General features: G+C 34.3%; 1 protein-coding gene across 5 annotated transcripts in view; it reads right to left on the reverse strand.

The window, feature by feature from the left end:
* Positions 1–24267, reverse strand: part of Lrfn5 (leucine rich repeat and fibronectin type III domain containing 5) — a 297900-nt gene that overhangs the window by 140458 nt on the left and 133175 nt on the right. For 4 of the 5 annotated variants that reach the window (XM_042260572.2, XM_076550588.1, XM_076550587.1 and 1 more), the window contains one exon: positions 12437–12612. The exons of the other annotated variant lie outside the window; for it this stretch is intronic. The gene's annotated coding sequence lies outside the window, so the exon portion shown is untranslated. The remainder of the gene's footprint in view (positions 1–12436; positions 12613–24267) is intronic. 5 annotated transcript variants of the gene reach the window in all.

The raw sequence follows: 24267 nt of genomic DNA on the forward strand, positions 1-24267 counted from the left end.
GATGCAGAAAACTGTTTATTAACTAAGTTCATAAGAACAAACAAAAGTGAACAAACAAAAATATAGAGTGGCAGATCTCCTTAGTATATATGCAAAATTCTCATTATGATACTAGCAAGTTAAACAACAAATGCATATAAAGAATTATATTGTATCACCAAGTAGAATACATTCCATGCATACAAAGTTAGTATGAATTTGGAAAAAAATATGATTTATCACACCAGCATGCAACAGATACATATTAGTTATAAATATATTGTTATAAAATAAAATCCTGAAAGAAAATGAGTTATCTCTATCAGAGACAAAGGGTAATAAGGGAGACTGAGGAGCAAGGCATCATGATAATAGTTTGCTGAGTAGTGGCTGAATATCTGTTCATATTGTAGTTTCTAACATGTACATGAGTTTCATAATTTTTTTCTGTATTATATGTGGTAATAAAATAATAACACTGAAAGTTTCTCTAAGGCATGAGACCATAACAATATGAGCCTGCTGATGAGAACAGACACCAATGTAGGGAGGAATAAAATCAAGTAAATAAAGAAAAGACATTTAACCTATAAAAGAGTCAGTCCCAAGCAGTATTAATTTGGGAAAGTTACAGCACTGAAAAAAGATAAATTCCAATCAAGAGCAACATGAGTTAGAAAAAGTGATAGAAATAGTGTTTTCTTAGCCCCCAATCCTCTAATTGCTAAGGAAAACGTATACTTTTCTGAAATTCTGTTCAATTAAGAAGTATATTTATGTATGTCATTACTGATTTAATTATTTTCTATTTCCTTCTAGATTTAGAATACAAAGGAAACTGATGATGTTATTTTAAGCTATTATAATTTCATATCTAATTATCAAAAAAGAGAGTAAGAACAGAACTTGGGGAAAAGTCTATTAAAACAAATGCCATCATGTCCTGAGACACTGATCAGTTAGTTAATAACATGTCTTCCCAAGAGTAGATCCTGAGAATTTCTATCATACAAGTTTAACATCGGCTCCAATGAAGCTGGGAGTAACTTTTACAGACATGGAAACAGAGTTAGGGTAGTAGAATCCAAACATTAGATCCATTAAAAGTGAAAGCTGACAACTGAAATAGTTACCAAACAACATTCATTATGTAAAAGATGACTCATGGGACAATGTGGGTTACAGTACCATTAACATTGGTTCTTGGCAATTGATTGCTTACAAAAGCAATGGATGATGTCAAAACACAAAAGTAGTCCATCTAAAGATACAGAAGGCCTTGAGATAAAGCTCAGAGTTAGAGCACTTGCTTAACATGTGGGAGGCCATAGGTTCAATCTATCTATTTGAAAAAAAAAAAAAAACGGAAAAGTTAAAACAGACATATAGAATTATAGTATATTTTAGACCTGCTAGAAATTCATAGTGATTCAAGGCTATTTAAGGCTATATAATACAACCTCAATTCAAATTGATTAATTAATTAATTAATTAATTAATTAATAGCAAGAAAGAGAAAAGTTATAGAAAACATGAGTGGTCCTGATCACTATTTGGCTTATTTATGTTTACCATTTTAGCAGAGTTCCTATGCAATAGATAATAATGATATTACATTGAAGAAGGTAATATTGAAGAATGTTATCATAGGCATTGCACATACAACTACACCTCACTTAAATTCATTTCATCTGGTACACAAAGCATATGACTGTACACAAAATGGGAGGCATGAAGTTTCATTATATTTGATTGCACAGTGTACAAACTAGAAATTATTGGAACTGTTAATGCCAGGGTGGAGCTCTATAGAAGACATGGTAACAAAGGTCAGCGGAGCTTGTCAGCCAGTTTCAAAACAAAGCCTCTTTTTAAAAGCCCAGTCACAGAAACACCAAGCAACTTCACTCATGACAAAATTCATCAGGAATACCAGCTACAGCAGGAGATAAGGCTTACTATAGAACCTGAAGAAAATCATTGAGACACTTATTATTTTAAAAATAATAAAATATCCCATTATCAGACTAAAGTAAGCATGTAATGTACATGGCACCAGTAAAATTTACAATATAAATTTAAACACTCTTTCTTGTCTACTATGAAAATTGAAAAATAAATTTAAATATTTAGCACTAGTTGAACAATGCTGAAAATGAAGAAAAGGTACAGATAATTCATTTCCTAATCTATGGAAACGTACATGACAAATAAAATTATTGTGCTGTTGAATGCTATTTGTGTAGATGTGATAAACAGAGCAATGAAATAAAATAACATCAAGATATGTTCATGCATATATGAAAGATGTGCATGTCACAATTTGAATTTCAACTTAATTAAAAAGGACAGATTCTTCAATAAACAATATTGGGACTATCAGTTACCAGGATAGAAACAGATGAAACAGAACTGAATTGTACTCTAAATCTAATTTTATTTCTATATTACACAATAGATGAAAGCAAAGTTTGAAATAGTCACTATGTTGCAAAATATATTTCTTCCATGTTAAAGAAGGATAGTTCAATTAATTCACAAAAGGAAGCGTGTCAGAGGTGCATGCACACACTCATACAAATATGCATACTCTAAAAAATACACAAAAAAAGCAGTTGACATCTTTTCCTCACTACATGGACATTTCCTAAAATCTCGTCTGTTTTTCTGCAGCTTGGGGCCCTATTAGTAAATGGCTTTTTATAACAAGGAAGATTGTCATTGTGAACCCCACTGTAGTAAGGGGTTAGGCGAGACCTATAGTCCTCCTCTTTCCACCTCATCTTAGGTGGGTAGCATTGAAATTGTCCTGTGTGTTACTTGTGTCTTATCAGCCTGTGTCATTTAGGTGTGGAGAATTCTATTATCATCCTCAAGTATGAGATGTTAGTGCTTAATAACACATTACATTATTGAAATTAAAACAATAGCTATTGATTTAGAGGGATGTGTGGGGCCAAACAAATCCACAAAGAGTTTAGTATGACATATATGCCTTTTCAACAAGTTCCCATGATGTTGTAGGAAATATGATACCTAAAATTAGGACTAGCTCAGGATTGCACCAGGAATGAAATCTGAGAGAAAAACAAATCCTCACACAAATTTCAGTCTTACTAAGAGTCAAGAAAAACGATTAATAAAGGAATGGCAAACAGTATTCAATCTAATGGAAAAAGTAAAAACATATATGGAATCGTATTCAAATAGTATAGGAATTTATTTAAAATATGAAAAAGAAAGTAGCAACAATAAAAAATGGAAGCATTGAGCAGGGTCTTTGGGTTTCATTTGCATGAAGCCTTCCTATAAGCCCCGGTGTCTACACTTTTTGGAGGACATAATGTAGTCATTTAGATATTTGCATTCATGTGATAAGAGTACAATTCTAGTGAAGCTTATTTCTATATTCACACTTGGTTCAACTTTCTGTAAGCTTCTACTCATTCAGAATTTTAGAAATGCTTAATTTATAATTAACATTAAGGTGAAAAGACTTGTAGGCCCAGAGCATATAACAAGACATTTAATATTAGGAAGATGAGAATCTCTGGGTTTTCTCATCCTTCATAAAGATTCCCAGGGATATTATATTATCTTTTTAAACAGTGTGCTACGTTTATGTATCATTTACACTTTAATCTTCTGTTATATTATTCTTTATAAAATCATTATAACATAATTTCATTTATTATTATTAGTGCCTTATGTTCATGTGTGGAAATGATATGTGTTTATGTGAGTGTAGACTTGTGCTTGTGGTACCTTAGTACACTAAAGATTCAGAGCAGTACAGCTTCAGAATGTGGGTCTGTCTTTTTTTTGTTGTTTTTGTTTTTGTTTTTGTTTTTCAAAACAGGGTTTCTATGTGTAGCCCTGGCTGTCTAAAAACTCACTCTGTACACTAGGCTGGCCTTGAACTCAAACTCATAGAGATTCACCTCTGCCTCCCAAATGCTGTGGGTTTTTTTCTTTATTATTTTTATTTTTTATTATCATTAAGAGATTTTCTATTCATTTTACATACCAACCACAGATTTCCCTGTCCTCCCTCCTCCTGCCCCCAAGGCTTCCCCCCTCAACTACTCCCCATTCCCACCTCCTCCAAGGCAAGTTCTCCCATGGGGATTCAGCAGATTCTGGTACATTTGAATGAGGCAGGTCCAAGCCCATCCTCCCTGTACCAAGGCTGGCAAAGTGTCTCACCATAGGAACTATGATCCAAGCCATGTACTGCCACCTCTAGGCGACTCTCTCCTTTCAATGTGGGATGCAATTTAAGTCAGTAGGTCTGAACACTAAGTAACTTTACCTGTAGAGTGATCTTACAAGTCCTATCAATTTATTTTTTTTTTTTAAAGATTTTATTTGTTTATTTAATGTATATGAGCGCTCTATCTGCATGTGCTCCTTTCTTCCAGAAGAGGGCATCAGATCCTACTGTAGATGGTTGGGAGCCACCATGTGGGTGCTGGGAATCGAACCCAGGTCCTCTGGAAGAGCAGCCCGTGCTCTTAACCACTGAGCCATCTCTCCAGCCCCCCTATCAATTTATTTTTACTACTGCATAAAAGTAAAAAAACAACTGTGCATATAAATGGGATTCCCTCTGATGTTTCTGGTAAGATGTTGCATAATGTTCTGTTTAATTTGTGTTCATCTATTACCATAAAATTTCTTTGTTTCTCCATGGTGAAAACTTTCAAATATTGGTTCCTCAGCTCGGAAATGATAAGTTTCTGCTGCACACAGTATCCATGCTCTGTAGTAACAAACTATAATTTTTTACTCCTATGTAATCTAACCGCAGTACCAAATGATCAATATTTGCTATTTCATGATTTTCCTCTCGGGCCTCAGATTTTCTTCATTATATCTACCGCTTCTCTGACATCTACAATGCATCAATTCTACATGTCAATGAGATCACACAGTATTTGCTTATCTCTGGTTAGCCTAACCTATTTCATTTAACATGATGACCACTTTCTATCTCATCTCAACTATCACCTTTGTTTATTTCTTATGTATAATTTAATGTTATTTCATTTTGTATGGGTATCATATAGTTTTGTCTACCCATCCGTTGAAAGATGTCATACTTTCTAGAGTAAATCTGATATTTACTCACTGTTTTCATTGTTGATATTTTGGATACAAAGAAGATCATTAAATATTTAAATATTGATTTTTTTGGTTAGTTTTCTGTAGATTGGCCAAAATTTGTTCTTCTATTATCCAAAATATGAACCAAAGTGAATTTTTCATGTTTAAACTTATTTATGAAGGTGACTTTAAAAAGATCATCCCAAGAGTTAAAAAGCCACATTTTCTTATATATCTGAAACACATGTCTAAGTCTATAGAATGAACTTAATTTTTGTGCTTTAAAATATACAAGAACTGAAAATCCTGGTTAATTCTCATAGACATCATATTCAAAAATAAATTTTAATAATACAATAGGACAGGTTAAAAGTGAATTATATATATTTCATGATTCTTCCATGACATTTTCTTCAACATTTTCATCACCAATCTTCACTTTCCATATTGAGGTTTTATAAAATTTGTGAAACCAGTACCCTTAACTGCCCACCTTTCTGAATTTTGTCTCTAAACAATCAGCAACTAGGATGTCCAGTCTAAAAGCTTTCCTAAAACACACTAAACATTCTGAACATTCTCTCTATGCTTTGAACAGAATCATGTTATGACAGCTAGAGAATCACAAACCTACCCAGCAATTCAGGTATCTGTCAAGGTTCCTTTGGAATCACTGTATCTTATGACTTTTTCTTGTTGCTGTTTTCCACAAGGAAGCATTTTTATCTAACTACATAAAGAACATCCATCAATGCCAGAGATGTGCTCTCATTATAGCTGTGCAAGCCACACACAATCAATCTTTAAAAAACCTGATCCAAACTTTGGGGAATCTACTGTTTTATTTTAAACATGAATATAAGACAGACTGGAAATGTTTAACAGTGTAAACTGGATAAAACAGAAGCTTCATTTTAAAATTTCCAGTGGTGAGTGCTCTATTACAAGTCTTCTTTTGACAAAGAAAATCATTGTTATATTAATATTTATCTTTATTTTACTTCATAAATAATAAAGTCAGGTTTTTAAATTGTGGATTATTTCTGTGTTGGAATCATTACTGTAGGAAGCATTGAAATTATCTGAGAGGTGCTTATTTGTTTTAATGGAATTCTATCCTCAAGTCATAAATAAGTAAGTAGATGTTAAAATGTTATTTGTTTTTCAGATATTAAACAGTTTGTTAAAGCTTCAAAACTTATCATAGCAATCCTTATGTGCATGCAAGTTCTCAAAAGAAAAGCTTGACTCTTATTACAAATTTAAGCTTCCCTGGCATCAGGAGGAAGTGAAAAAAGAAAACAAATAAACACTTTTAAAGAGGTAGATGAGTAGAAAGCAACACTGAATCCTCATCTTTAGAGCCAAAGTTAATGCTCCTGGCTTGGGGATGTCAAACTTATGATGGAGATTCATTTTTATGCCAAGTCAATTACTCCTTGAATAGTACCAAGTCCAAAAGTGAGCTTAATTAGACATGGAATCAAATTACCACTATGCAATGTCACAGCTTATCCAGTATGTGCGGTTGTTCAGCAGTGATGGGAGAGGTGATCATTGGCCAACAGGACAAAGGGAGCCCACATCAGCAATCCCAACTGCATGCTTTATTTGCCATCTTTCATTACCATCTCTTTAACAATTCTAGAAAGAGGTTTGCGTCAAAACTCTGTTACTGAAGTTAACTATGCCATCTAATTTCACACTTCAAAATCAAGTATTCAATTTTTCTTATATTCTTAAGGTTTTCAGTTGATAATTCTAAGTCTATCACTTAGTCCCTGCGTGGCAGAAAATCACTGGAAGTGTTGTTGAAGGTTTTAATCAATACAGCATTCAGATCCTTTTATTCTGAATTTCTTCCCATGGTAAGTCATGGATTTTCACTAAAAGTAGTCTTTGGATAGTCTGCCAAGTTTTTCTTGATGTAATGCCTCCCACACTCTGTTTAATGTTGATGAGAGATGCATTCATATCCCCAGAATATTCTAAATCTGACATATGCTTCACAGTTGCCCACACTGATAGATGACAGTTAACTATAGGGATAAAGTGCTTGTCAGGGTTACCAAGATAGCCTTCAGTTGAATTAGTATCAATTGGCTTGTCCCCATTTATTTCAAAGCCAATACCTTACAACGGAGATTGCTTCCACTCATAAAAGCCCAGTATTGAGAGGACTCCTCACAGGGCATTAAATTCTCCTGGCCCTAGATGTTAAGTCATCACTATCTGCAAAGCCAGAGCATCTGTGCAGACCTCTTCACAGGGCACTGCTCTGTAGGAAATATTGCACCAGCAGCCCTGCGGGCCAACAGAAACCAGAGGCACGGAAAGCAGAGACACTTTGAATCAACACCTGCTGGCCAAGGCAATGCAGTTCTGTTTTCAGCCCTTATGGGCTTTTGGAAGACTGTGTATTCTCACTCCAGCTTCTGGGATTTGTATCTCGAAAGGACAACACATCAGCCCATTAATAGCTGTGTAGGGTTGAAATCTATCTCTGCAAGCCAGACAAATTCAATTTACAATAAATATGTTTCCATTGTCTTGGATGTTGCTATTTCCCACACGTAAGGCACATAACAATTTCTACTTTTCAGTTCCTGTTTACCCCCGGTTGCTGCCTCTGGGCTGGGTTATCCTCATGCCGTGTGTAATTGTGGTTTAACGAAAATTTTGAGTTGTATTCTTTTGTACCTGCTTTAGAAGAGCAAAGGCAGGGACTTGTTTTTGTAGATAAATCAGACCAGATTAGGTGAGAGGTATCATTTGTCAAATGCAAAGAAGTTATGCGATTTGCCTAATGGAATTCTCTGTTGCTATTCAAGTTTGTTCCTGCTTCATTGCTGATGGCTTATGTTAGTGAGTAGCCTTATCTGCTTCCCTCTTCCCTTCAGAGATTGGCACCATGTTCCCAAACTTGTTTCCTAATAACAGGACCTTGTCATTGCCTTTCAGAAGCAGCTCAAACATGAAAAGGATCTATTTCAAAAGTAACTAAGATTCCTCTGAAATATGTTAAGTGCAAAGCACTTAGGTAATTACCTGTATCTTTTTGAAAGTTACTGGAAAGAAATGTAGTGAACATAACATTGGTAGCATCTGTTTTGGGTTGGCTTTCTCTGAGAATATTTATTTTGTACTGAGAAATGCATAATTTAGCATGTCCTTATTCTTCTCTTGATTTGGAAATTACAGAATCTAATTTATACTTACAGAATCTCATTTATATATACCTTATATAACCAGGTAAGGTTTCAAAGTTAGGGTTTTGAAGTTGTCCTATTGATGATCCTAGCTTTGTTTATTTATGTGGATCATGTATTCTACGTTCATGTATATAAATGCATAATACATGAAAATTGCATCTTTCTCACTGAGCATAGTACTTGTAGTCTCATAAAAGAAAGGTTAAAGAATAAATTGGCCGGGCAGTGGTGGCCCACACCTTTAATCCCAGCACTTGGGAGGCAGAGACAGGTGGATCTCTGTGAGTTCGAGGCCAGCCTAGACTACCAAGTGAGTTCCAGGAAAGGCGCAAAGCTACACAGAGAAACCCTGTCTCAAAAAACCATAAATAAATAAATAAATAAATAAATAAATAAATAAATAAATAAATAAATAAAATTAATTAACTGCTTACTAATTAGTATTAGGTATTACAAAGTGATACTTCTAATCATTGAATAGCTCTGCTAAATAGAATTATTCAGCACAATATGTCACATATTCATGGAAGTATCAATTTCATTGTGGAGTATAATCTATAAATTCTATTGCACAGAAAAATAAACTATTATTATTAAAATAATCTTAATATTTAGAAGGTATAGTAGCTTATTGATGTTATTGCTGTTATGCTTTCAAGAAACAGCTTAACATGTACTGTTACATATGCATGATATGCATGTACTCACACAAGTGTATATATAACAACACCTTCATTAAGACATGATTATTTATAACTTTTAGTTTCATCAACTGTCTTTTTTTCTTTCAAAAACTAAATAGGCAAGAGGTAGAATGAAGAAAGTGTGCTTTTGCTGGCCAAAACCTAGAATGACAGAGAAAAATATGGTAACAACAGTGGTCAAGTCAGCTGCATTGAGTTACAATAGGTGTAACCCAATCTAAAAGTATACCATTGCTTTTCCTTTTTACTTCTGCATTTTCTATTTCATTCTAGAGCTCCTGTTCAAGCAACACTACTTGTTTTAAGGAGAAATACTAGTGATATGCTATGAGTTTGCAAGGAACTATTTGAAATAAGCTCCTAACTAGGAATGCATTTACTTTCTATTTTTTTTCAAGGTAGTTAATTCAATGCAGGACTCTCAGCTTAATATGTTTCCCTATTTTAAAAAGAAGAAAGAAAGAAAGAAAGAAAGAAAGAAAGAAAGAAAGAAAGAAAGAAAGAAAGAAAGAAAGAAAGAAAGAAAGAAAGAAAGAAGATAGGAAGGAAAAAGAGAGGAAAAAACAGAAGGAAGAAAAGGAGAGAGGGAGCAAGGGAAGAAGGAAGGAAGGAAAGAAGGAAGGAAAGGAGGAAGGAAAGAAGAAATGAAGGAAAGTTCCCACTTCTAAAAATAATAAACTTGTAACTCAAAAACAAAACCAAAGAAAAACTACATTAACTGCTATCTTACAATAATTGTTTTCAATATATAAAACATTTCCCTGTAGCATTCCACTTTCATTAATTAAATAGATTTTTGGTATCCTGTAGCTGCTAGTATATAGAAATGTGTTTGATTTCAATGTCCTTTGATTAATACTAGGGAATCACACTCATAAATATATTTCCTTAGCTAACAACTTTTCTAAAGTTAAATGATTTCATAAGAAAAAGTGAAGCTTAGCAGCAGAAAATTTAAAAAAATAGTTAACTATTTAATTGTCTTGTTTAAATGTGTGATATTGGCCGGGCGTTGGTGGCGCACGCCTTTAATCCCAGCACTCGGGAGGCAGAGGCAGGCGGATCTCTGTGAGTTCGAGGCCAGCCTGGGCTACCAAGTGAGCTCCAGGAAAGGCGCAAAGCTACACAGAGAAACCCTGTCTCGAAAAACCAAAAAAAAAAAAAAAATAAAATAAAATAAATGTGTGATATTACCTCTGGTATAGATATAATCTTTCATTTTCTTAAAATTTATAAAGGGTGAAAAATTTAAGATGTCTTTCTCAAGATGCTCTATTCAATAAAAGGGTCAAGAGTCATAAAGCAAATACAAGCCTCAAAATTAAAGAACAAAGCATGTATCAGTGGTAGAGAATTAAATAAAATATACACAGGGAAATGCTACACTGAAAATAAAACCTTTAATTTGTCAACTGCATATTTTGTGTTAAAGCTGCAGTTAAAACAAATTCATTTTTTTTACAATAAAGAAATATTCTTTTTAGATCTTAAATATAGTCCTCTGACATGACTTTGGGCATGAAAGCAATAACAGGAGTCTTGCTGATTGCTTTAATCTTACATAATTGGTAGCATAATAAAGACAGAAATTATTAACACCAATCTTTATTTTCCACTAACGGCATAGATATTTTTATTGAAGGCATCCTGGCATTGTGATGTGTTGGTAAATTAACCTATGTTTATGAGGCATCTCATCCCCACTTCCTTCAAGATAATTTCACTTGATAAACACAATAACTAACCACAATTGAAGTTAAACCAAAATGTTATGGGATATTTTGATCACATTCTGACACTCCCGAGACTGCCAATAATTTTAAACCTTGAATCAGAGGGCAGAGTCAACATTAAGCTGGTCAGAATTAACCTTCGAGTTTTTGGAAGACACAGATTAGGATAGAGAGACACAGGAAGGAAAAGGAAGGGACTTAGAAAGATTGGTGGCCTTTTTGATCCGGGAAGGTGGAGAGGAAAGGTCAGCTGATCTCTTCTCTGTTGCTCTGTGGATCTATCAGGTATATACCCCAATATCTGACTCTTGAGTTTTATTTAAAGAAAGAACAATAAAAGTAATTGCTTCACTAAATATTTACTTTTTATAATAATACACTCACAGTTATTTTCTGTGTGTGGACATTTGGCATGATACATGCCTTAGTGCAATAATAGAGATATTTTTGTGTGTTGTGTATATGTATTATATTATAAAGTATTTGAAAGACATATATATAATATTTGAAAACCATATATATATACATACATATATATATACATATATATATATATATATTTTAATAAAAGGACAAAATATAGTTGCCTCACTAAACTTTTACTTTTTATAATAATACACTCAGTTATTTTCTGTGTGTGGACATTTGGCATGATACATGCCTTAGAGCAATAATAGAGATATTTTGGTGTGCTGTGTATTGTGTATATGTATTTTATTATAAAGGATTTGAAAGACAGATACATGATATTTGAAAACCATATATGTATGATATACATATAAAGGATTTGAAAGACAGGAAAAATATCTCAAATAAAACCATAAAATTTGCTGGGTGGTGGTGGCACACGCCTTTAATCCCAGCACTCGGGAGGCAGAGGCAGGCATATTTCTGTGAATTTGAGGCCAGCCTGGTCTACAAAGTGAGTCCCAGGAAAAGCACAACACAACACCAAGAAGCCCTGTCTCGAACAACCAAAAAAAAAATGAAAAATAGCAAATCAATGGTTTAGGAAAGATTTATTTTTCCAGGAAAAATATTCTTGTGTTCTACATCCTAAAAACATAAACAAGAAAACAATGTATTTCCTTGGCTTGCTAGAATTTAGGAAAATCATAGACAAATCTATAGCAGGAGACTTCTTTGGCTGTTATGTACAGATTTTGCATTGTATAGTTTGCCAAGTGCAATTCATTTTCCTATATGTTGTTGGCATTCTTTTTTTTATTTTTCAAATGTGCGCTTTTATAGGCTGTCATAAACTCTGAAAGAAACAGACACCTTTGCATTCCATAATCCAGCCAATCAGGCAAAATATTATTCACAATACCAACTCATTTTTCTACCTATAGCCTTTTGTTTTCATAACTCACTCAAGCAAGTTTGATGCAATACCTGGTCATTCTGAATCTGTTTATGGAGCCACAAAATTATTTTAACTCTTACATTGTCTAAGACACAAGGAGGCAACTATATCTTGCAATGCATGAAAATCATGAGTATAACAACAAATCAGAAAGTCTCATAATGATTTGGATATCAACATAAAAACTAGTAGACTTTTCATATTCAGAAAAAAATTGCCATCAACAATGAATAATTCTGACTTCATTTTGCCTGTCAGTTTGCAAAATTTCCAATTAAACTCCCAAACATGTCTTTAAACTTTCTGGCAATGGTGAGACTGAATTGTGCAACTTACTTCTGGAGCCTGAAGAGTTCCTTGCTACCATGAAGGAGTCAGCACTCGGCCTGGCTACTGCAGAAAACCGACAGGGTGAACGCATCTCCAAAGCTGGGGCTGAGAACAGTGTCTGAGGGAAGGGCCGTCAGCTACTACATCTCTCCTCAACACCTGGCTGAATGGATACAGGGACTCTTCAGAGGAGGCAAACAGAACAAAGAAAAGACATCAAAAATGCTTTTAAAGTATCTGGATTTTTTTTCCTGATAATTGCATGCTCAATCACAACTCATATTAGGAAGTTCACTAATTAGAATTCAAATATATTTGCATAAAAAGCTTTCCAATGGAAATGTGCAATATGTTCTCATTCCAATAAATATGTCAACACTCTGCCTTTAGTTTTGGAAGGTATGTTATTCTGTCAGAACTCTAGGTAGCTTAAATTATTGTATCCCACATAATATTCTTTATCTTTGAATTAGTTCATTTTGTTGCATAACTCACACATCTTTAATTATGGCCTGCTAGGTCCCAGGTAAATGCACACACATTACATTAGATATAGCAAGGAACAAATCTAACATATCCCTGTCTGGTCTTCAAGAACACCAGACTTTGTTTATATTAACTGTATTTTATTTCAAGGCAAAAATCAATACATTGCAATATATGCATGTCTGGGGAAAAGGATGTAACATACATCGAATTGTTAACGTTTATATTTGCATTTTTAAAGTGTCTGATGTGCAACAATTGCTTCTCTTTCCAGGGGTTTAACTGTCACCCTATGTGAGATGCAACGTTTAAATTTTTCTCATCTAAGAGCTGTTATAAAAGTTCTAGCTAATATTCCAACCTAACATTTTGAAAGCCGAGCTATTAATTTTTAAAATATCTTTAAAATTACTAAAAGAATTTAATTTTACTTAGACTGTAATAAATATCCTCAGAAGCATAAACACCAATTATTTTCAAAATATGACAATAAATAATGAATGTAAGATGAAACAAATATGATTTAACTTTACTTATATGACACTTTTTATAAAGCCAATATTAAAGATTTGATGAATGGAATAATTTTTAAGTTTTCTGTTTTGAATTTGTTTGAGTCAGGGCCCTGCTATATAGCCCAGGCTGGCTGTAAAACCTCAGTCCTCCCACTTCAGCCTCCTTGGTCCTGGAATTGTAAACAAGTTTCACCAGGCCTAAATATAAATCTAAACTTAAGAGAGTGATTCCTCTCTTTTAAAATTGGTACTGAAATGGCCCGCACAGTGTGTCTGCATGTACAAGACCATCCCAAGATAAAGCTAGATAATTTTAGAATGGACAGAGTCGGGGATTATGAAGTCCCACCCTTATCTGAGGAGTTTTAGACATTGATGACTTCTGGGTAAAAGAAAGTCAATATTCTTCAGCAATTCGGCCCCTAAGAGGCTAGCCAGAATCCAGGAGATGATCCTACAGCCTTGGACATATAGGCAAAATGAAGTGGACATGTGTTTACAAAATGAGCACATGAAGATGTAAGAATATACCATGATATAATAGGGAAGAGGTTGGAGGGATGGAATCAGGGCTGGATATGATTACAATATCCTATGTGCATTCATGGACATAATGGGAAAAGTTATGAAAACACTGAAACTCTCTAAGATAAACTAGTGAATGGGAGGATGTACATGTTGTTGATGGACTGTCATAGCATTACCATTGTTCTTCAGGTTACAAACAATACAAGATCAATAACAATTCCCATCTAGAGCAGGATTTTGAATACTGAAATTTTCTATTATAATACTGAAATCTTCAGAAAAAACTCAAAATAAAAACATGTTTTACTATACAATTGCATAAAGATATATAAAGTATATTTTTAATATTTTATGAATCCTTAGATGAATTCTATATCTTTTAACATTAATATAATAAAATATAAAGTTTTATGGAGTTATGTAATAGATAGGATGTATCACATATATAACTGCAAGCCAATTATATCCCAACAACTGTGTTTATTCACTTGTTAGTTTCCATAGATGTTTTAAACTAATTTTATATTCATATATGCTTGATTGATTAAAAAAATAATTAAAGGAACTTAAAAAGTGAATCTCCTTTCCCATGGGAGACCTTGCCTTCGAGGAAGTGGGAATCGGGGTGGTTTCGGGGGAAAGTCCAGGGGGCAGGAAGAGGCAGGAGAGGGGAATCTGTGGCTGGTATGTAAAATGAATAGAAAAATCTCTTAATAATAATAGTAAAAAGAAAAAAATTAAAAAGTGAGTCTCCCTCCAAAGCAAAACATCCTGCTCAGGGTATGTAGATTCTTATATACACAGATCATTTCTTCACCCAATTTTGCCTGCTCCTCTCATTTAATATATCTTAGAGAACACTAATACATTTTGTTTTGTGTAGACAACCTAATATTTCATTAAAGTAAATAAATCAGTTGACAAAAATATAACTGTTTAAAAGTACTCAGGCTTACTGGATTTTTGTCATAGAAATGATATACTTAGTTCTGTGGCCATGCACTTCATACATGTTGTGAATGCATACATAAGTCCCAGAAATAAAATGGCATAGATTGACTTTGTCCCTGAAGTCCTGACCATGGTTCTGCCTCTTTGGTAAAGATATGGAATACAATAAAATGAAATTTGATGTCTGTTATTGTATCTCATACCATTTCAGAGTTACAACATATAAATGCTCCAGAATGTTATCCAGGAATTACCTAAGGTCAGCAGGATTCTATTTTCTCAAAGCATGTACCACACCAGAAATGTCATACTCCTTACCCAAACTCTAGTTCTTCAGGTAAAGATCCATTTATGTATGATATGTATTTTCTTTCTTTTAATAAATTTTATTAAGAATTTACTATGTGCCACAGATCATAAAATATATGTTACCTCATGTTTCCAAAATTCACTCCAAGAACCACATTAGGTGATTGCATGTTCTTTTATGACTGCTCTATAAAGTAAAAACAGAAAATCAAGCAAACCTCAGGGAAGGTCACACAGTAAGTACCTAATGAATCAAGCCTGTCATGGAGGACCAGTTTCCTCCACAAAATGTCTTGTACAGCACGCTGTAAATAAGATTCCATTAGATCACTAAAGGTTGTGGTTTAGTTTGGATATATGCCCTACAGAGTTCTGTGTTTTAAAGATTAAGTGCCCAGGTTTGTACTCCTGGAAACTGCCGAGGACTACCAAGAGATGGGGACTGGAATGAGTTCATTCAGTTATTGGCACATGCTAATGGTGTCTCCCCTGCATATCTCTCTCTCTCTCTCTCTCTCTCTCTCTCTCTCTCTCTCTCTCTCTCTCTCTCTCTCTCTCTCTCTCTCTCTTCCACTTTCCTTCCTTCCTAAAGATATGACTGCTCAATCAATTTTACACATATATCTTCCAATCTCATCATTGGATTACATATTTTATGTGCACTGTGCATGTGCATGTGCCCATGAAGGTAGAAGGTTAGATCCCTTGGAAATTGAATTACAGAAAGTTATTAACCACCTGATGTGAGTGCCAGAAAGTAAACCCAGGTCCTCTAGAAGAGCAGTAAGTATTCTTCACTGATGAGTCATCTTCTCACCTCCAGAATGTGACTTTTAAAGATATTATCTTTAATAATAAGTCAGTAGCCTCAGGCATTTCTGTCATAACACAAAGCTCACGTAGATTCTACAGTAACATTCACATATACAGATCAGTGCAGTAGTAAAAGAAAGCAATTGAGTTTGTGGTTATGATACTGTCACTTTCCTACATTATCATGTAAAGTTTTTCTTTATTCCTTGAGAGTACATTGAAATTAAATGTCGTATAATGAATTCTGATACCTAGTTTTAATTCCAAGTTGCTGTTGCTGTGGCTGTCTCACAGTCATACAAAATTTGACACCTATTATATTCATGTATTCTCAAGAAGTATGGTTCCCCACATAACAATTTTCTTGAACAATGATAAAATCTCTAAGAACTCAGAGAACTTGTGAAACACATTAGAAGTTAATAGGATACATAGTTCTGAGATGAGCATCCATACTTACTTAAAGAGCCTAAAACATCATCACTAAGTGATCATCAGTTCTCTGAAAATACAAACTGACTTAGATCGCATTATTAGTGATGGTAAGATTCTAAAACCAGATTTACCCTGAAATAATGGGTAAAACTACAATAGTCACTCTGCATTTACACTATTTTTTTTACTTTTTCATTTAATAAAAAAGTTTTTACACAGCCCCTCTTATCTTCTCATATTTACAGTCTCCTCTTTAATCATTGCTGTTATAAATACATACAAATGTTTAATTATTTCAAGTTATCATAGACATGAAACTGTGCCATGCAGAGTGCATAATAATTTTCTTTCCTTTCTTAAGATTATGTAACTTTAACATATTAACAACCAAAGAGGTTTTTGGAATCTATAAGGACAACAATGATATACTCTTTACTATCCACTTCCCGTAAATTCACAAAATTTGAGTATTCATGAGCCCAGCACATAGTATATCTATCTTATAATTGACATGGAACTAATTTATCTATGCCAATTGCAAAGCTAACTATAATCATCTTAATTAAAAAGTAAGCATTTACTTATCTGGGTGTTTATTCTACATGTTGCACAAAGCCAACTTTTAAAATATATGAGCAATCAAGTCTCATCCTTTCACTCTCTTTCAATTGTTTACTTAAAAATCATAAAAGTATAGCTTTCATATAGCCATTATCTTTAGTAGACTATTCAAAACACAAGATTAATTGTACCAGATATAATGGCCTATGTTTATAATCCAAGCACTTGAAGAGAGGGTAAAATAAATGTGTTTGTGTGTGTTTACAGCCAGTATGTACGAAATAGCCTTCATTCAGTCATCAGTACAGCAAATCTGTGTGTCAGATAAGAGAAATGAAGATAACCTAAAATAATTCAAACCACAGACAAAATAACATTGATAATTATTTCATGTGAATTAGTTTCTCCAGCCAAAAATGATCATAAAGATTTGCATAAACACTATTATTAAAACATAGTTTCTCGGCATGAACACTGTTAAGCCTAGGTACTTTTAAAATTAAATTAGAGACACTGATTAAAAATGGAAATAATCTTGTGTCAGTGGATAAAAACAGCACAAACTATTTGCTGTAGGAAAATGTTTACAAATAATAGCCCACTTCCAAGATCATATGACAAATAAATTAGTGCCCTACTGGGGCTCTCGCCACTTATGTAAATGTCACATGGAAAATTAGCGCAACTCATCATCCCTTCCCTCTATCAGCAAGAGTTCAGCAGTTCAATAAAACATAAATCTTGGTGACCTAAAAATTGTATTGCTGTACTTGTAATTTCCTGAGAACAAGTCTTAGAGTAACTTAGTGATGCTGTTGCTTAGTAACCCACTGGCCAAGGTGAAGGACTATGCAGTCAAAGGACAGCAAGAGGAGATGACTGATCTACATCAATTTCATGGTTAATTCGTTCACTAAATTTCGTGATAGTCCAAAAATAATGGATGCTAGACACAAAAAGGCATTAAATTAACCATTGGTTTAGTGGAGAAACAATCTATCTCCAGAATTGCACTTTAACTATAAAACCTCTGTGCCTTAAATTGTGCATATGCCACATTAAAGAAAAAAATAATTTTGCCTCTTGGAGTTGTTCAAAGAAAGCATGAGCCCAAATTTGAAATACCTGTTTCTCTACTGGTGTCTGCCATCTTTGTCTAACAAAAGGCTTTGTTCTATATTTATTGACAAGCACACACACACACTTAAACACACGCGCGCGCGCGCGCGCACACACACACACACACTTTGGTAAAGGAAAGTAATAAAAAATATCATCTTAATCAATGTTTTAACCAGTTTACAAGGGAATAATTTGCTTTATTGAGCCAGAGCAGCACTCAAAACTGTGAACAGATGTCCTCAACCTACATCAATAGCTTGCTTCTAAGTAGATGATATTATATTTATCTAACATATGTGTGAGATATCTGACACATGTGTAAGTACTCAGACACTACACTTCCCCCGCCACACACACACACACACACACACACACACACACACACACACACAATCAGGCAGTATTCTAGGTCAGGAGCATGGAATAGTGCATAATTTAAGATAGCTCACTTTGAGTTGAAAGATCGTTCATTTGGGGTCGAGGAAGCTGATTACACGGGAAGCACAGAAGGAGGAAGACTGATTATTTTTCCATTAAGGCAAGCAAAATTTAAACAGATTGAATTCACGTTAGAAAAACAGATTGAGTGCAAAGATTTAAAAAAAATCTCTAAAGTCAAATTCTAAAACAAAAAAAAATGAGTTGTATGTAAAATAGGTACAAAAAGACTACAGAGATAATAAAGGATTTTGGCTCATGTGACTAATGCTTAACAAATGATAGGAATCAAAATAAACACAGTTTTTAAATGATTTAAATTATAACTTCATGCCAGGTGGGGGTGGCACACACCTTTAATCCCAGCACCTGGGAGGCAGAGCCACGCGAATTTCTATGAGTTCAAGGCCAGCTTGGTCTACAGAGCAAGATCCAGGACAGTCACCAAAACTAAACAGAGAAACCCTGTCTTGAAAAAAAAAAAAAAAAAAAAAAAAAAACAACAAACAAACAACTATGCTTTCTTTTTTTTTAATTTTTCTTTATTAAGAAATTTTCTACTCACTTCACATACCACCTACAGATCCCCCCTCCTCCCTCCTCCCACACCCCCCAGCCCTCTCTCCCAGCCACCCCACATCCCCACATCCCCCAAATCAAGGGGGAGTCAGCAGAGCCCAGCACACTGAGCCTAGGCAGGTCCAAGAAGGGGATTCATCTTATATTCATTTTCATATTATAACAGTTTTCTATTTTTGAAATACTCTTTTCCTTGTTTTATTGATTCAAGATTTAATTTTTTGTTTGTCAGTAAAGTTATATCATTCTTTTTTTTTAAAGAATTCACATATTTGTTAAGATCCTTTGTACATGTATTTTTGTATTTTTGATAATTGCTAAATGGTTCTCTCTTGTATATATATTTTTTCTTTTCTTTTTTTTTTCTTTTTTTTTTTCGGTAGGAACTGACCCACTCTGGTGATGGGATGGCCAGACACCCTGTTAGTTGTGCCATAAACCCCATCCAAGGAAGGTCTGAGGAATCTGGATGCAGACATCCACGGCTGGGCCCCTGGTGGAGCACTGGGAGTCTAATTAGTGAGAAAGAAGAGGGTTTATATGAGCGAGAATTGTTGAAGCCAAGGTTGGATAAAGCACAGGGACAAATAACCAAATGAATGGAAGCACAGGATCTATGAACCAAAGGCTGAGGGGCCCCCAACTGGATCAGGCCCCCTGAACGGGTGAGACAGTCATTTGGCTTGATCTGTTTGGGAGGCAGCTGTGTGTTGGTGCCGGGTCCTGGGCTCGTTGTATGAGTTGGCTGTTTGAATCCTGGGACTTATGCAGGGACGCTTGGCTCGGTCTGGGAGTGGGGGACTGGACCTGGCTAGACTGAGTCTACCAGGTCGATCCCGGTCCTCGGGGGGGGGGGGGGGGGGGGGGGGGGGGGGGGAGACCTTGATCTGGAGGAGGTGGGAATGGGGGGTGGGGTGGGGGGAGGGGGAGGGGGGCGAGAGTGGGAGAACATGGGAGTCTGTGGCTATTATGTTGAACTAAATGATGTTGTAAAATAAATTTACTAAAAAAAAAAAAAGAAAAAGAAAAGAACAACTATGATTTCTTAATTGAAAGGTTATCAGCTAAGTTTTCTTGAGATTTATTTCTATTTTGTTACATAGAAATGGAGTTTGTTTCAAGTTAAAAGTTCTGAGATCACATATTTGCTCTAAATGTTGAAGTCATCTTATCCCTGGGAAAGTAAGAAAGATCTTTTTTTTCCTCTGCATCTCCCCATCACTTGTCATCTTCTCTTTTTCCTTTTTTCCCTTCCCATCTTGCAAACAGTATCACCATCTCCATATCATATCAGAAATTATTTTATGAAGAAACCAGGCTATAACTCCCTAAACATAGTAATATTAATTTTGAGGAATACATGTAAGGAGAATTTCAAAGCATGTCTTTTCTTCAAAATTGTAATATTTATGGAAAATAAATCAGTTTTTAATGTGAAGAATAGAAAGTGCATGTTTCCCTTGCTTACTACTATTCATTGTACACGTAAGTTTTGAACACCTCATTTTCACGTTAATTATACTAGACAGAGGTTAAGAAGAAAGTGGACCTATGTTATATGGGAATCTTTGCATTTTTTTAACTTTATGAAAAATCTGTTTAATGGTACATCAGGGAACTTCCAAAGAATCTCAAGGGCCAACATTTTCAGACTGTAATTCCATTACTTTACTAAAACAAAAATTCAGAACACATTTAAGAGTTACAGTAAATTACTTAGCATTTTCCAAACCCTATTTACAGCAAAATGTAGTCACTTCCAAAAACAAGTAATAATAGAGCACTTTTCATTGACTAATATATTTTTTTCATTATGTGGCTCTTTCACAGACATCTGTTAACTCTCATATAGGTATATAAACAAATATTGTAGATACATTCTAACATGTTACATGTGGGTGAGTAAAAAAGCTGCATAAATATATAAACTAGAATACATTAATATAGATATATAGATCACTGTGTTTGGATATGAGGCTGTGTCTGCTGTGTTATTTTTGGAAAATTAAAAATCAAATGAATTAAAAAAAAAAGAAAAAAATTTTGGATATACCCAAGTTTGGGAGTTTGGTGTTCAACTCTGTTGAAAATTGATATAGGTTTGGATAATATGGAAAAACACAAGAAGTACACTGGGATTGTTGCGAAAGATTTCAAAACAAAGTTAAAACATGGAAGAGCACGGATTGTAGAAGTCAGATTCACTCCCTTACGTGTTTTATCCAGATTAGTATGTATCTATATGGACACATAATGAAAAAAATTATTATGTTAGCACTTTATATTTCCTTGATGAAATGACCTTGTATGTGCTGGCTGGTACTCTACCAGTGATGCATCCTTAGGTATATATCTCACTTTAAATTTTCCATTATCCTTAGACATGTTTTCACATACCTATGACCTCAGCATGGAGAAGGATGAGGCAGAAGGATTATTAGTTTGAGATTACCAAGGCTTAATTATAAAACAAATACAAATACCTTGCCTCACTTATAACAAACACAAAAGTCACCCTGTAATGATATGTAGTGGGCTTTTTATATTTTATTGATATGTAAGCATTTTGAGACCCAGACCACATGAGGAAAACTATATGCCTTGCAGCATCCAGTGCACTCATTTACTACAGAAAATAAGAACTTGAGAAATGCACATTACTAGGTTTTAAGTGCAGGTAAAGGAAAAATCACATATCAAAATATTTGAAGATAATTCTTGAAGAAAATATTTTTAAAAGTAAAGATGGCTCACATAGAAAAATAGGTTCTAAAGTGAAACTTGTGATTCATTTAGAAAATATTCTGATGGCAAAGAGCCCATTGAGAAAAAAGATAAAGGAGCTATGGAGGACATCTGCAGTTATTCTCTATAAGGTCAGATTCCAAAGTGCTGTAGGTAGTGACAGAAGGAAGGATGCAGAGCTACAGATGAATACAAAACAGTATTTGAAGGCACGTTCAGCAACATTATTGCATTATATGGTAATTCTGCAGTCCTTGGGCCTTTTCTTCTTAAGCATTTTAGCCCTTACTTGACAGAGGACATAAGTAACACAGCTTATTAAGTCTGTGAATCTGGGACTGATGCAACCTAAGATTGAAAAATGTCCCCACAGCTTTAATGGAAGAGCACAAAATGTCAAAATGAAACATCATGCAGCCAAAGCTAAAAACACTCAGAACCTTAACTCTTAAAGTGAGGGATGCAGTTAAATTTTATGTATGAAATAATTAAAAGGGATTAATACCATGAACCATTAAAAGCTATTTTCCAGAGGTGCAGCCTTGATACTAACAGAAAACTGTAATCTATAATGGCGAACTTCAATTTGTTTCTGAACTGTCTGGTCCTCATCAAGCCACATCTAGAGCATGGTGTATCATTCAGAGCTCCAGTAGGATTTCTGGAGATTCAAACACAAGTAAACATGGCTAGTCTTAAATGTTTCTTACATAATTGTTTGGTCTACTAGTCCAATTATTCACTGTTGAGCATAATGGTTTCTGTGTTTTGGTTTGGTTTTGTTCTTTCCACGCATGGCTTTTATAACTTTGATTCCCAGCTAATTGAGATGATTTATAATACAATTTTGAGTTTACTTCACATTCTTCTTCAGAAACAACAGAAAAATTTCTGTGCTGCTCTTCATTTGTCTATGGTCTATATTGCATTGACTGATTTTTCTATATTGAACTATTTTCCTGTTCCAGAAGGAAATAACAATTAATCATTTTCTGTAATAATTTTGACACCAAAGCACATTTGATAATTTTTGTTTCTAAGGCAATCATTGTTCCTAAGACACACTTCTCTACAGAATTCTTTTCCTGTAGTATTGTGTGAGCGTTCATGCATGTGCACATGTAAGTTCAAGTGCACATGTACAAGTGAAGGCCTTAAAATCTCTCGTTTTTCTTCAGTCATTTACTTAATTATTTCAAGTCTTAGGTTCTCAGTGAACCAGAAGCTTACTGATTAGCTACCTTAATTGACCAATAAGCTCCTGGATTCTTTCTGTCTCCACCTACTCAGTCCTGGATATGCAGATGTGCATCTCCTCACCTGGGTTTTATGTGAATACTAGGGAACTCTATTTATGTGCCTATTGTTGCATAAGCACCTTACTGACTGAGCCATTTCTCCAGTATACTCCTATAATGTCTTTGTCTGGTCTTATTTTGTTTCAAGTTTGAAATAGATTGGCCTTTGTTTCTTAATTGTCCAATTAACTATGATATTCAATATCACAGAATATTTGGCAAGAAGAACAATAGATTTTATGAGTATTAATTCCATATTTAAAGGCATAGATAGTGTTTTTATTTCAGCAATTAAGTATTTTGATATTGGTTTCTTCATACATCTCTATCACTTAAATTTTCTGATATTTTATTAATTTTTATTTCATGTATATGAGGGTTTGCCTGAATATATGTGTACCTCACGAATGCAGTAGTGATGGAGAACAGAAGAGGGTGATAGAGCCTCTGACTGGAGTTACATATAGTTGTGAGCTGCCACATGAATATGAGAAAAAAAAACCAGGTCCCCTGGAAGACTATAGGAAAAGCAAAAGTCTTCTTAACCACCGAACCATCTCTCTACACTTAAAAAAAAAAAAAGACAAAAAAAATACTGTGTCTTTATATGAACCATTGATCACATAATGGATCATAAATTTTGCTTTGTGAAACTGTTCTACAATATTTAGTAATATTTACATTAATTATTACTCTACGATAATTGCTATATTTAGATCAAAGTCTTTTGATGACCTCTATACTTATGGAAGTTGTTAACTTTTGTGTATTCTGCTGAACTGAAAATGGGGTGCATAAATTGAAAAGAATGTCTTTAGCTTAATAAATCCCATATCCTACATATTTATTTTGAAATCAGAGTATATTTAAGCACCGTTTAATAAAGTTGAGAAAAATTGAAATTGCAGATGTTCTCACTCAGATATTCTTCTTTGAACTTCATAAAAAATTTGCAAAAATGGATAACAGGTAACAAATGATATTATGATATGACTGACTATTTGATTAACTAATGAAAGCCATCTCAGTATTTGGAATCCAGTCCTAGATTTCAAAG

This window comes from Peromyscus maniculatus, chromosome 14 (assembly GCF_049852395.1).
Source record: "Peromyscus maniculatus bairdii isolate BWxNUB_F1_BW_parent chromosome 14, HU_Pman_BW_mat_3.1, whole genome shotgun sequence".
Lineage (NCBI taxonomy): Eukaryota > Metazoa > Chordata > Mammalia > Rodentia > Cricetidae > Peromyscus > Peromyscus maniculatus.